We start from the raw sequence: 16,244 nt of genomic DNA, 5'->3' as shown, positions 1-16,244 counted from the left end.
GCCCAATAAAGATGGAAAATAAAGCTGACTTCAGTTGGTTTTGAACGCTGACTCTGTAGTTTATGTTTTTATGACTCGGACAATTCATAATTTCTGTTATCAAACATACAAATTTGTAAAGAAAAAATGGTAGAGATGGACTATATGTAATCTGAACCTTTCCCCACCTAATTTATTAATTTTTTTTACGGAATCCCATGTTTTAGGCTATGGAGATTACGATTCTGAAAAAAAAAATTTTGAAAAATTTCAATTCCCCCCACCACCAAGCAGGCTATTTACATGCTAGAAATAACAGCCAAATCTCACAAAACTAGTGTTAGGGTTAGGGTTAGGGTTACGGTCAGGGTTAGGGTTAGGGTTAGGGTTTGAGTTAGGGTTAGGTTTACCCTGTGGATCTATATAAAAACCGGTGGGGGGGGGGAGGAATCGAAATTTTGAAATTGAGATTTTTGAAAATCTTTTTTCAGAATCGGAATCTCCATAGCCTAAAACGTGGGATTCCGTAAAAAAAATAAATAAAACAAGGGGGGAAAGTTTCAGATTACATATAGTCCATCTGGACCGAAAAAATTATATTTTGAAACAGGCATTTGCCTAAAGACACTCACAATAATTAAGCAAACGATTTGTTAGTAAGATATGACAGTGAAGTTGAGGTAAATTAATTCAGTGAAAGATAACATTGTCGAGTTATTTGACAGGAAGTGAGGAATGATTATTTCCCTTGAATAGTCTGGGTTAATTGCTCGAAGCGACCCGTCGAGAAAATCTGTTGGATTCTTTCGATCATTAATTTTCCCAGTTAAGCCAACAATATCCTTGAATACAGAAAATATATACATTACGTCACAAAATAAATAAGCTAAGTTTATTATTTATCAGAAAAATGGATGAAATCGGAGAACACGAACAAATGGATATCATTCGATACGTTCCAGAACATCAATGGATCAAAGATGTTTTTCAAGACGTAATTGGAATGTCTGCCACTAAACAGAGTCTCGTTGGAGGAGTTACAGGCTGGTGTACGGGAATGCTGATTTCAAAAGCTGGCAAAATTGCTGCAGCAACTATGGGGACTACAATCTTGCTTTTACAAGTTGCTCATCACCAGGATTATGTAAAATTCAACTGGAATAAAATTGAAGACAGCATTCAGAAGGCTGGTCGATCTATTATGAAAGAAACCAAGAAAACTTGCCCTAGCTTTGTATCGACAACCGAAGCCCTTTTCAAAAATAATATTGTATTTGCGTCGATGTTTGCTGGTGGTTTTCTAATGGGCTTTTCGTTTTGATTTGAACTAAACTGACTTCTTTCTTCGTGTTCGTAAATCTCTGCATCTGATGCATGCATCCTTTTTCTTTTATGATGCATAACAATTCACACACATACAAATATATTTACATGCGTTTACCATATAAATACATTGAACAGTCACGACATTATGCGTATATTTTATTTATTGAATCGATAAATTAGATGTAAATGTATTACATGTAATCATTGTCATGCTGTGTTTAATATGTTAGCTGTTATTGTATATAATTAGTTTTTGTAAACGACTAACACCCCCATCCCTCAGGACTCAGAAATGTTAAGTCCATGGTGCTTAAGAATGAAATCAAAATTAATTTAAATATTTTTCTTTTTGTATTAAACTTTTCATGAAACTAAAAATATAGCAACTTTTCATTGGGGCTTTTCTATCTGGATCTTTATTTTATTTGAAAAAAAAAGCAGTGTCGTGTTTTGTAAGTTTTTACGTTATTGACATTTAAAAACATTGAAGGCTTTTATTTTCTTACTTTGAATGCGTTTGTATAGTGTAAACATTGGTTTGTGTATGGCATGAAGATGTAGATAGCAGTTTAGAGTAATGGGACGAAGGTCATATTAAGTAAACATACAAAAGCCGAAACATGTTGAAAAAATGAGAGTATAGTTATGTTTCTGTATTTATAAGATCCTCAGAACGACACTTCGTACTGTAGATTCACAACAAAACTTGAGAAATTATGGAATGGAAACGGGATGGATTGGTGAATCGATCGAGTCAGTTGCTTTTGTCAACAGCGTTTTTCCCCCCCGCTTCCCTGTCTCATTACAAAAGAGAAAAAAGCCACTACATAAACACTGCTTCAACTAAAAGGTACTCTCATGTAACTTATGTTCTACTCGTCCTTCAGTCCCTGCAGTATCGTGCTTAATACATTCATCATAGAATTTATTCTGTGCCGGGAAAGAAACTTTTTGTTGCTAGCTAGAATTTATTTCATCCTTCTCGGTCTCCTATTGTTTAATTGCGATCACTTTCTGCATAAAGGGTCTGCTTACTGGTTAAATGGACTGAATTTCACATCATGATTGACCCATGACAATTGTTCAATAAACATTGAAACAATTTTATAATTATTCAGACTGATGGTAACTTAGAAACCCCTGACTACAATTATTTTTTGTAATGTATATCTTTGTACAATAATAGATGTTCACATATATTCTGCCTTTAGGTTTTAAAGAAGTCCAAACTCCCGGTGGTACCACTTGGTCAAGAATGAGATATTCATTTACAACCAAAAGATCAGAAGTTCACATCATTAGATATGTCTTGTTTTCTTAATAAAGGCATTTTATTTTATGCAGTTCACTTCACATTTCTGTAAATAGTTACTGTTTGGTTGTTGTGAAGAACATGATCATTGTGTACTTGATTTTTGATCTTATTAACTTGCCATGAATAAAGCAGGAAGAGGAATGAATTCTGCCAGGCTGACAAATATATACTTTTAAGACAAAAGTTACCCATAGTGGTATAATCACCCAGTGTAGGTCATGTGGTACATGATATCCTATAAACAACATATACCTCTCTGGTTTAAATCATAAGCTACAAATTTTGGTGCAAGACCAGCAATTTCAGGGAAGTGGTTAAGTTGATTAAGTTAACTATTTTAATGACCATGAAAGGATGAAAGAAAAGCTTTTGTTTTTTTGTTTTTCTTTTTGGCAGTGATACACAGTTATTCAAACTATCACCCACATCTAGAGGTTTATGAAGCAAAGTGCTTTAATTATTCCTTTTCTTAAGCTGGCCAGGCATATTATTAATGGTGGATGACCAGTCATTCTATTAATTATATGGTGTCTAGCAGATGTATCAAGTTGTATTTCTTGTCAGATTTGTTATAGATCAATACAACATCAATAATGCTCTTGTCTTTCCTCACAACAAAGAATTTCTCTCTTGGTGAAAGGTAGTCTGTATGAAGTCATCATTTTGCCTATTTTTATACTGGCATGGTTTCGATACCTCACAGCCAGTTCTTATTCCAAGTTCCTATCCTTCCTTGACAGGTAGGAGGGCCACACGTTTGCTCATACATTTTAATTTTTGGCATAGTTTCTATGGTTAGATGCTCTTCCTGAATCAACCACTTTATAGGATGTACTGGATGCAGTTTATTGTGACATCAACACTAAAATGACTGTCATGAGCTTGGCAAGATTAACGTGTTCTTTAGGCATTATCACTATTTCATAAAAATAATCCTAAGAGGGTAAATAGTAGAAAGAATGATCATGGATGTTGTTTGAAAACGATTCTGACAATGGAAGATAACTGTGAAAAGAAATAGATCAAATTTCCTGATAGTGTGTCTTAAAGACAAGAAGATAAAAGGTTAGGTACAATGCTATACAGTTTCTTAATACTTGTTCTAATCCTTTATCATCTTGTATGTGATGGTAGTGCTGTTATGCATACATTCTGGACTGCATGTATACAAAAGATTGTCTGATTCACAATAATTTACTCACTCCACTCTACTGTTGCTAGTACACAGAGCTGTGGATTCTTCTCCATCTCTTCTAATACCTTGACAATGGTTCAGTTCTATGCTAGCCAGCTGTGTATCATCTCTAACTAAACCACTCCACATCTCTCATGAAATCTTTTTTTTACCATATATCAATATTACCTTGTATTTCCATTTATCACCTAATATTTCCATATATTATCTAATACTAAGGCAGTGAGTTGGCAGAATCATTAGCAACATTTCAGCCATCATTATGTTTTGAGTTCAAATTCCACCAAGAGTCCTCAGTCAAACTGTCCAACCCATGCCAGCATGGAAAGCGGACGTTAAATAATGAGAATGATGTTGACTTTGCCTTTCATTCTTTCGGAGTCAACAGTTGGGCACTGGGGGTGATGTAATTGACTCACCCACTCCCCTGAACTTGCAGGCCTTGAAACCAATATTACCTAATACTAGGTGATATTGATATATTTTCCATATATCAATATTTCCTAGTATTTTTAAGTTAATATACTATTGTATCATGTTAATGCCCCACGTATTAATACATCATACATAATTTCTCACTATTACACATGTGCACAAATGTATTCACTCATCTCTCGCACAATTCCCAACACTGATACATGTATTAGAAATTCTTCCACAATTCTGTCTCTGTATTTCTAACAACAGTTCCTTTTCTCTTGTTTGTTCAAAACCACTAATTCTGCTTCTTGTCCAGTACTGTTGGCATGTTTTTTTCCAATTAATTGCACCCTTTCCCCTCTTTTCTCTTTCCATCTATTATGACAAAAAACAACTGTTTAAAATAATATCTTCATTTTCTTTACATCATAATACAATGACCATGTACAGGCTAGGTTTTTCATAAAAACTTATGTGGGTGTCATAATCCACAACTCTCATTGTTTTGGAGGGCATATTGCAAAAAAAGAGGCACTGTGTATGGGGGTGGGTGGTGAAAAAGTCATAAATTAAAAAACATTTTTTCACCAATTTTTTTTCACCAACATTTTTTTGTTCATTGTTTCTTGTACTTTCTTTTTACTAGAGTATTTGCTGCATGCTCAACAAAATCAGGTTCACCAATTCTGGATTTCTTCATCATAGTTACTGCATCATCACTCAAAGACACTACACTAAACATTTAAATCAATATTTCATATTGGAATATCAACCATCTGAAATGCATTTGCCACTTGCATCTATTCTACAAGCAAAAACATAGCCTGTAGCATTTCCAGGTTCTCTGAGTTTGATGAATTTGATATTACTTGAATGAAATAGAAAGAGCTGAATTTATTTATCCAGTGACACCAAATGATCACAACAATCATATTCAACTCATATTCTATTTATTGCATATCTTCTTCAATCTCACCACAAAGGCAGGCATATAATGCAGCCACACACACACACACATATTTGTATGTGAGTGTGTGTTATGTATAACTATATCGATCTGACTATTGGCTGTTGTTATACACCACTGGGTCTTGCATTGTTGTAGACAAGCAGGTCAATGTTCCCTCTAAATGGAATACCAGTCTGTCACAGGGTTATCCATTTACAGCTGAGTAGACAACAATATAAAATAAAGTATTTTGTTCAAGAATAAAATACATTGCTCGGTGGCGAATCAAAATTTATCTTGTGATCATGAGTGCCACACCCTAAGCATGGGGCCACACACCTTTATATATATATATATGTGTGTGTGTGTGTGTGTAGTACCTTTGAACTGTGGGATGACATTCTGTGCTTGAGAAGACCTATTGAATCAAGTAAAATCAAAATCAAATCAAATCACAAATGGAATTGTAGTTGTGGCCGATGCCAGTGCCACCCGACTAGCTTCCATGCTGGTGGCATGCAGTAAGCACCATGCATGTGTGAATCGTTGCCAGTGCCGCCTGACTGGTTCCCTGTGCCGGTGGCACGTAAAAGGCACTATCAGAACATGGTCAAATCCATCCTCCCTGCCCCAACTGGTTCCTGTGCCGGTAGCACATAAAAAGCACCATCAGAATGTGGCTGATGCCAGTGCTGCCTGACTGGCTCCCGTGCCGGTGGCATGTAAAAAGCACCCACTACATTCTTTGAGTGGTTGGTGTTAGGAAGGGCATCCAGCTGTAGAAACACTGCCAAATCAGATTGGAAACTGGTGTGGCCTCCTGGCTTGCCAGTCCCCAGTCAAACCGTCCAACCCATGCCAGCATAGAAAACGGTCGTTAAACGATGATGATGATGATATCACTAAGTTATGGGGATGTAAACAGACCAACACCAGTTGTCAAGTGGTGGTGAGGGACAGACATAAATATAAAGACACACACAAGGCTTTGGTTAGCCTCAGTTTAGAAAAGATGCCCAAGATCCCACACAGTACAACTGAACTTAGAACCATGTGGTTAGGAGGCAAACTTCTTGCCACACAGCCATGTTTGCACTCATTATATAATGTATGTATGTATATGTGAGAATATGGTTGCTTGTATTTTTTATCTTTTTTCTTATTCTACCTGTTAGAGTAACTTCCCTTCTATTCAATGGTTTTTATCATAACGTCTACTGCTATTAATAGCCGCCGAGAATGCATCATAGCTCTTCAGTCCAACATTCGAAACTCTGAGTACTGTAATAACAACTTACTATTTGTTCTAACTTATAACATATATATATATATATGTATATATGTGTGTGCGTATGTATACATACATATATAGATATATATCTATATATATATATCTATATATATATCTGTATATCTATATATATATATATATATATATATATATATATATATATATATATATATAGTATTGCTATCCAGTAAAACAAAGCACCATAAGGTTAAAATATGAATATAGAATAGTGGTACAACAATGCACCAATATTTACTGGAAATAGTAGTCGATAATATACAACACTATAGTAAAGCTTTACTGTGTATATACTGGCAAAGATGTTTGTGGGCGGCAAATATAAAAAATTTCGTCTTACCTTTAGGAAGAACATTAGATAAACGTACAACCCAGATGTGGATAATCTAGGACCTAGGTTTCAAACTTTCTAAAATAATTTAATCTTATGGTGCTTTGTTTTACTGGATAGCAATTCTATTGTGTTGCACTATTTAATAATTTTTTCTTTGAAAACGTTTTTACTGTTCTCGATTCTATTAATGGCTCAGGTATTCAGGCAAATATACTGGCACTGATGTAGCAACATTCAAAATTTTGTCTGGTGAATCTAGTTGAAAAGAGTTAATTAAATTTACATTGACAAGTGTATTTTGGAGAGTTGAGAACCTAGGTCCTAGGTTATCCACATCTGGGTTGTACATTTATCTAATGTTCTTCCTACACGTAAGATGAAATTTTTTATGTTTGCTGCCTGGAAACATCTTTGCCAGTATATACACAGTGAATCTTTACTATAGTGTCATATATTATTGACTGCTATTTCCAGTAAATATTGGTGCATTGTTGTACCACTATTCGATATATATATATATATATATATATATATATATATATATATATATACATAAGAAAAGAGATGACAAAGAAATGATTATATTATGAGCCTCATTAGCTTACAGCTTTTTTCACTATAAGATGTGGTGGACTGAGTTGAGTGCCTGAATAATAACTTACAGTTTCATTTGAACTTTAAACATGAAGTGCACTTCACCACATCTTATAATAGAAGCTGTGAACTAGTCGGGTTTGTGAGATAATTGTTTGTTCGTTTGTCATCTCTTTCCTTACTACTGCTCTGTACTTGACTAACACTTTGTTCAGAGGGATACATACATTGAGTTCTGCACCAGGTTATTAGTATCACAATGCCTAACCAATATATATATATATATATATATATATATATATATATATATATCTTGTTACTAGTTTCAAACTTGATCACTCCTTCTCTCTCTCTCTGACCAGTTAGCTCTGTATCTCCTCCACAGTAAGGCACCTGTTTTTGTGTCACTGTCACACTTTAACCTTTCATCATTTGGTACAAGATTGCCTCCAATGCCACATTCCCTCTCAAAGGATCTTTGTTTTGCAAGTTACTTAGTGACCCTGCTAATGCTGTTGTCACATAAAAAAGCATCCAGTCCACACAAAGTGGTTAGCATTTGCAAGGGCACTCAACTACAAAACCATACCACAACTGACCTTGCCTGTGCCGATGCCACATAAAAGCACTGTCCATTCTGTGGAGTGGTTGGTGTTAGGAAGGGCATCCAGCTGTAAAAACCATGCCAAAACAGACAACTGGAGCCTGCTAGCTCCTGTCAAATTGTCCAACCGATGTCAGCATGGAAAGCAGAGATTAAATAATGATGGTGACGATGGTGATGATGATGAAATATATATATAATATATATATATACATACACAAGTTAATATCAAACAGTGAGAATGAGTGCTCAACATTGCATTGTTAGATAAGTATTGACCAGTCTTCCCACCAATACACAAAAGTTGTATATCTCTACTGTTGGAACAAATATATTTTTCTTCCTTGTTTTTATATTAGTAAGGATGTTTGTTGAGATATAGACTCACAATTCAGAGATTTAATAATGAAGCATTCCCATATACAGGTGATTGCATTCCTTCAAGATTTCAATTAGAATAATGTCCAGTTCATATTTCCCATTTTTAAACATCTTAGTGGCAACACTAGCATAGTAAAAGGTGGTGAATGACAGGCATTTCACAAACTCCCTTCATTACTGCTGGACCCACTGGTTTAGGCGAGTTTAGCAGCTAGTGTTCTCTCCAGCACTCTACTATTGTTGTCACTATTTCTTTTCTTTTTTTTTTTTCTTCTGTAGCAATATGCTATCTGATCATTTGACTGGCTATGGAACAATTCCTGGTACCATCATAGACAGCGTGCATGTCAAACCCGTCTGCATGAACTCTGAGCTTTTCCAATCCACCTTTCAATAGGCAGCGTATAAAAATTAACTGAACCTCACTTTAAAAAGTCAATTACTGCTTTTTTAGGAGTGTCACCTGATAGTTATCTAAGAGTTATTTTGTGAACCTTTTAAATATCATTCAGGAGCCTGTGGAACAGAGATCTCATCAAACCACCAATGTTGATGTTTTTTCTTCAACAGTAACTTAATAATGTGTAGAATTCAAAGCAGACTGTTTTTTGTCTTCCATGCCAACTTCTAAGCTGATGAATTCCTTGGAAACTAGGGAATAATGAATGTTTTTGCAAATATCACAACTGTTGAGTTTGTAGCAGTTGAGAGTCTTGGTTTTGAACAACCTGTACGATGCTCAGCTCCTCCTGCTGTACAGTTGAGCTGATCTTTAAAATCTCCACACTAACCACGATCATGTTGCTAATAGTAAGACTTCCCCCCTCTGCACTCAGTGAAATAAGTCTGATGTTGTTGCTGTTAGTTTTCACAATACCATGATTCCCAATCTCTCCCAGTTTTTCTTTGTTTTTTTCCTTTGATTTATTCAAACCATCCATCAAATAACTTTGTCTTGTCTGGGCATTTTAGTCAGTATTGGATTCAATAAATGATATTAGATAACAAAGTTGGTGCACAAACACCCAGTAATGTGACAAGAAGTATCTATGGAAGGAAAAAAACAAAGTGACATTATCTATTTGCTCATAACAATTGGTGCCTCAATCAATTTTGAATGCAAACTATTTTTCAGAGGAAAGCCAATACTGTTTTTAATGTTCACCCTTGGGGTAACCTGTTCAGAAGGTATAGTTCCTGTCAACTTTAGAGAGCCCCCTTCTAACAGCCTGTTCTCACTGAGTGTAGCAATATTTATACTGTAGCACCTCCCATCATTGGATTTTAAAATTGTTGAGCACTGGGATCAGCTCATCATGTTGCTGACATCAAATAGATTCTATATATTCCTCATGACAAGCCTCACTAATATATTATTCTTATATTTACAATGACTATGGGTTGAGTGCACAATTTGTTCACTGGCAGAAAAGTTTGCAAGAACAGCTTCCATTTGAGCCCAGCTGCCAGCAACTGATGTTTAATGTTGTTTAGTGTCCAGGCTAAAAGCCTCCAGTACATTCACATATGCTCCCTTTGCCAGACACTCCATCACTGCAAGAACTTTTTAAGGATCCAAGAACCAAGATCCACATTGCAGGATAATTTACCTGCACAAAGAAGCTTTATAGAAAGAAGTATGCATTTCCTAGTATCATTATCTTCATGGTGAAAGTAATATGTCCTATGGCAAGGCAACTGTTATCTCTTCCCAGCTGTTGAAAACTGGTGGAAATCCAATCCATTGTAAAACAGCTTTAAAGCTGACTAACACAACCTGATTTCCTCTCAAGATGTGCTCACTTAATATTTATCTTCCTGGGCTCATCTACAAGACAGCAAGGAGTGCTTGGTATATTCAAGAGTATATCTACCAGGAGTAGCTTGCATACTCTATCTCTCTCTGTATGTATACACATGCTAATTAACATCATCATTAACTTCTTCATAATTTTACCTTTTTTTCTTCTTTTCTGTCTGTTGCCAACATGGGTTGGATAAATCTCATAACATCCTGCTGCATCCCATTGTCAGAAATTCATCAACTGTCTTTGTAGTGAATGTTATGTTTTATGCATTGTGACATTATATGGCTAATGTTTTATGCATTGTGACACTATATGACTAATGTCCTTCATATGACCAACCACTTTGAAATCTGAAATGGGTGCACTTTATTGTGTCACAAGCATAAGTGTAATTGTCTGCAATGAAGTTCAATATTTCCCCCTAACCTGTATAATATTAGTTTCATATTCCATTGGGAGACAACTGTAATAATTAAACACATATCACTTTACTGAAAATCCTACTGGACAAAATGCGTAACAGCTTTTTAAAAACACTGGTTTACAGAGAAATTGAGGCAACACAGGAAAAATAAAAATAATTGTTTTAGCCTAATTTTGGGTTGCTGATTTCAGATACAACACCAGTTTTCACTCATCACCTCCAGACTTTGAGATATACATTATTATGATTTTATGACAATTCCTGCAACCATATATATGACCAACTTTTATTTTGTTTTTCAGATTTTTGTGATACATATGATACATATCTCTACAATGGTTTCAGGGACTTCAAAACACCAAGGAAGCATCAACAAGGCAAATTCATTCTGCTACATGTGTGGGGATTTCACAACAGTTGCACAGTGCCAAACAATTACTCCCCTCCTGAGAACTGCTTACTTTCATTATTTTGACTGTAAAATTGGAGATCAGGACAAATCCTGGGCCCCACACTTTTGTTTTAAACCCTACTACAGTGGACTGACTGCATGGTTTAACGGCAAGAAAGCAGCCTTCAACTTTGCTGTCCCAATGGTCTGGAGAGAGCCATGAAGCCATGCAGATGATTGTTTTTTTTGTCTAACAAATATAACAGGTTTCAATGATTTTTCTAGAAAAAAGATCAAATATCTCAACTTTCCCTCAGCTATGAGACCTGTTCCCCATTCAAATGATCTCCCTGTCCCTATACCCCCAGCAAATAAGGATCTTCCTCCTTCATCAGATGAAGAAATGCCTTCTGAAGACGTCTCTTTATTCAGGAGCAAGTGGCAATGAGCCCCGCTGGATCAAGCAGGAAGACCTGAATGACCTTGCTCATGATTTGTATTTATCTAAGCAGCAGATCTCCTGGCATCCTGGCTTTAGCAATGGAACCTGGTCAAGGCAGATGTAAGGATCACCAGTTTGAGGACACAGAACCAGGACTTTGCCTCTTTCTTCAACATGGAAAACAGGCTCTGCTACTGCACCAGTGTCTCTGGCTTGTTCACCTTCCTTGGTTTCCCACACAATCCATCAGACTGGCATCTTTTCAGAGACTCTTCTAATCGAAGTCTGAAGGCTGTGCTCCTGCGCAATGGGAATAAATACCCCAGCATTCCTATTGCCTACTCAGTCCATCTAAAGGAGTTGTATGACAATATAGAGCTTGTTTTGGAAGCTGTCAAGTACAATCAGTACCTGTGGAGTCTCTGCAGGGACCTCAAGGTCATTGGGCTCCTTATGGGTATGCAAATGGGTTCACAAAGTACTGTTGCTTTCTCTGTCTCTGGGACAGTTGGGCTGTGTCCAAGCACTACAAGTAGATGAACTGGGGATCTAAGAGCACTTTCGTGTCTGGTGAACACAGTGTCCACGAAAATCCTTTGGTGGACATGAACAACGTGCTTCTTCCTCCTCTTCATATCAAGCTTGGTTTAATGAAGAATTTCATGAAGGTTATGGACGAAAATGGCACTACCTTCCAACACTAGTGCACTCTGTACCCAGTTCTAAGTTCTGCTAAGCTCAAGGAGGACGTCTTTGTCAGACCTCAGATCCAAGAGGTACTGAAGGATAAGGAGTTTGAGGAGCTTCTTTCCCTAAAGGAATTGCGAGCATGGGAAGCATTTAAGTCAGTCTGCCATGGCTTCCTTGGTAACACACAGGTACTAGATTACCGAGAGTGTATCAAGAAGTTGTTACGGTCTTATGAGGATATAGGATGCTGAATGTCACTCAAAATTCAGTTTCTTTACTCCCACCTCAATTTCTTCCCTCCAAAGCTCGGAGCAGTGAGCAATGAGCTTGATATTACTAAGATGGAGAGCAACTGCCAAGGTAAGTGGAACCCTAGCATGATGGAGGACTTTTACTGGATGCTCTTGTGTGACATCCTGGAGGCAAAGTATACAAAATTGTCTAGAAAAACTCACTTCTAACAGTCCACTGTCCTATGACTTGTGAGTATTGTATTATCCAAGTAATTTAGTTCCATCAATGTTTTGTATCTATGCTGTTTTTTTTTGTATTTTCTTTTTGTAATATGCTTTTGTAACAGATGACATTAGTCAGACTAATTTTGAATTTATATGCAGTATAATTAAAATGGGATATGTAAAAGCAAAAAAACTAGAGGTGATAGAGTAAAACTGTTCAGAAAATTGAATTCACCATCAAAATTAGTAAGAAACTCCTATTCATATCCTTGCCTCAGAGCAAAAAAAAAAAAATGTTTGTAAACCAGTGAAAAATGTGACATTATTATAGAATCGTAGTACATTTTGTTGGCGATAAAATTATGTCAAATTATTAATCTAAATTTAGTTAGCCCTCTGGAGTTATCCCCCCTTTTCTGTATTACACAAATTACTACTGATCAAAATTCACTTGAAATTTTAGTCGAGCTAATCGACCCTAGTGCTTATTTTCTTTTTTAACCTGATACTTAGTCTATCGGTCTCTTTTGCCGAACCGCTATGTTACGGTGACGTAAACATACCGACATCGGTTGTCAAGCGCTGGTGTAGGAATACACAAACATGAAGGGCTTCATTCAGTTTCCGTCTACAAAATCCACTCACAAGGATTTGGTCGGGCTATAGTGGAAGACACAAGGTGCCACGCAGTAGCAGTGAACCCACGGGGATTTTTCCAATTTTTTCACTACACAAATGATGGGGGGGGGGTAAATTTTTGTTGTTGCCTAAATCCCAGCAAGGGACTACCCATGTGTTACTTCCGCATCATCATTCCATAAATCGTGTTTATGGAGAGTAAAATATTAAAAAAGAAACATCACTACACGTGAAAGTAATAGAGAAACGAAGAAGGTACCAGGTGGTCGTGGGATGTGCTAGGAACAACATCTAAATCTCTTTTAAATCTTCCGCCTGAAAGTATTTTCAAATTTCTTTTTTTCCTATCGAAAAGTCTTCTCCAGTGGCTTCTAAGTGCATAGTGTCAAAGAAACTGGCCAAAATCGTTTGGAAGGCTGTAGGGGTGAAAAATATTTTTTTTCCAAAATCTTTTTTTATAAGAAGCTTTCCCTCACCCCATCATAACACGCGCACAGGGATGACTCGCCAGACAACCAAGGCGCGAGAAACCGACATTGTTTTTTTGCTTTTTTTACCACTGCATCCCCCCCCCCACACACACACACACTACGTGAAGCAACGACACAAGGACCACTATTGACTCGACAGAGTAATCAAATCTGCACGTCAATGCCAAGAAAATTCTTTTCTTCCCAACCCACAAACGGCCAGTATTTTCCTCTGTGACTGCCACAATTTTCTGTTCAGAGAAGAAAAGAAAAAAAAAAAAAAAAGCCACGAAGAATAATGACTCCGCATCTGTCCAAAGTTAAATATTTTCTGCATACTTTAATTTCACTTAGTTGTACTCAGAAAGAACACATACCATGCTTTTGCGCTTTGCTACCAGCCAGCTACGGTCATGTTGAATATAGACATAAGTTTAAATGTCTTAAGTGCATTCAGCGACTTTCTTTTTCCTTCAACATATTCTACTTAGTCAAATGATATAAGCTACATCTGATCAACAACTTGACCCAACCAACTATATTAATCGGTTGTGAAAATACTCGGCGGAGATACCTCCGTTAGCTACGAAACTGGGATCTTTGTAGTTTTCGTCACTGTTTACAATTATCCTTAAAAACTTTTTGATGCACCATATAGATGTAATTTTTGACGCTGGATCCGGATTTGTTATTCTTTTATTCCAGAAAAAATTTGCAAAAGTTTTATAAGTGTTCGAAGTTCGATAATTTTCAGAATGTTCAGCTATTCAGAAAACAGTGCGTTCGCTGCCTCTTCCATCATCAGGGTGTGGGGCATCGGCATGTCAAAACATTTATAGGAATGTGTTAAATAGCTCAACGGGCTGCGTGTCTGAATCACGTCGGGGGGTCACCACTTTAGGAAAGTGGGTTATACATCATTAGATGTACAACTGACTTTCCTATATTAAATTAGGTTGGTTATCAGTTATATAGAAATAGTTTTTATTGTAGCTCAGCGGGCTGCGTGTTGAATCACGTCGGAGGGTCACCAGTTTATAGGAAAGTGGGTTATACATCATTAGATGTACACCTGACTATATTAAACTAGGAATTGAACGGAACGCTGAACTCCAGACTATCAACACAAACAATATTTATTCATGGTGGAAAATATACATCTTTAATCTTGTTTGTTGAGACGTCTTCGGTGTGTGACAACACGGTTGTTGGGACGTTGGTATATTGATGTGAGCTGTCTAGCGTGAGTTCGAAAGATGGAGAGATAGCTAGACACGTCCTTGCTCAATCGCTGGCCAGCAAGAAAGAGACAATCAAGCGGGAAAGCTTGGATGTTGAATTCCACGCATGCGTGAGACTACGCATGCGCACGGCGTTACTACACATTAAACTAGCTACAGTAAGCAAACCAACAGGAGTTACTTGAAATAATAGTCAAAATATTGTTTAAAACAGACATTTATTAGTTTTAAAAATCCAACAAAGAAAGTTTGCAATACACTCTAGGATTTTATAAAATAAATCATCTTTCTCATATCTTCACATAAATTTACAAAGGTAAGAACGGATGGAAAGGTGTGTCCCACACTGGCATTTGCTTCCTACACTCCTTGTGCCCATGCACAGTATCTTTGGTTACTATGGAAACAAAGTGTTAAATACTCGCTTTTGGTTACAATGGACACAGATGTGTAAAATACTCGCTTCTGATTGGCTAAAATACCCAAATTTTGCAAATTTTAAAGGCTAATAACTTTTTAATTATGGATTTATAGGGAAAATGAATTTCATTTTCATAATTAGTATACAAAATTCAGTTCATATACCAAATTTGAAAACAATTGGAACAAAATTGTAAACAGTGACGAAAACCACAAAGATCCCGAGACCAGAATCGACTAAAACTTTAGTTGCACTTGACATCAAAACTTGTTTTTGTATGCAATGATGCAGTTAAACATCCTTTATAGACAACTTATACCGACCCGAAAGGTGTGTTAAGAACGGAACCTCAGTACATGGTTTTGGACATTCAAGGAAGACTGTAGACTGTCAGTGTTGATCGATTTAAGCAGGCTTTGTGTCTAATCTCTTCCTTATCAACAACTTTCTTCCTCTGCTGCACCCACACAAACTATATGCACAAATAACATACTGTCTAACAGAAATACACTCTCACTAGCAGAATTATATGGAGTGGCAGAAGAGTACATTGGCCAGCTAAATTACACCCGCTCGTTTTATTAGACAATGCACAACAAAGACTGTGTTCTCCTTTTCCCAAAAACAGGAAAAGAAATTTTGAAAAATGTTTATAGCAAATGCAAAGTTCAACAGTTTTTCAACCATTTCTCATTGATCAATGTATATATATAATATTCTTTCTGCATTTTGTATTTTGTATTTCTGTTTGTCATTTCTTTTTTATTCTCTGTATGCGTTTCTTTTATATTTTCGTTCTTTTAGTTTTCATTCTAGAGAACTGGAAGGGAGCTACTTGTAGCAGATTCGAAACC

General features: G+C 36.5%; 1 protein-coding gene and 1 pseudogene across 5 annotated transcripts in view; one reads left to right on the top strand and one right to left on the bottom strand.

Annotated features, from left to right (window-relative positions):
• LOC106877864 (COP9 signalosome complex subunit 1) overlaps positions 1-739 on the bottom strand; it is a 129,349-nt gene extending 128,610 nt beyond the window's left edge. For all 4 annotated transcript variants that reach the window (XM_014926899.3, XM_089356762.1, XM_089356779.1 and 1 more), the window contains exon 1: positions 612-739. The gene's annotated coding sequence lies outside the window, so the exon portion shown is untranslated. The remainder of the gene's footprint in view (positions 1-611) is intronic.
• LOC106877865 (FUN14 domain-containing protein 1 pseudogene) lies at positions 718-4,842 on the top strand (annotated as a pseudogene). Its single transcript, XR_016242939.1, has one exon. The product of XR_016242939.1 is annotated as an FUN14 domain-containing protein 1 pseudogene (transcript).
• The last annotated feature ends 11,402 nt before the right edge of the window (positions 4,843-16,244 follow it).

Source organism: Octopus bimaculoides, chromosome 1 (assembly GCF_046866305.1).
Source record: "Octopus bimaculoides isolate indiv1 chromosome 1, ASM4686630v1, whole genome shotgun sequence".
Taxonomy (NCBI): domain Eukaryota; kingdom Metazoa; phylum Mollusca; class Cephalopoda; order Octopoda; family Octopodidae; genus Octopus; species Octopus bimaculoides.
This window is presented reverse-complemented; position numbering and strand designations above follow the sequence as displayed.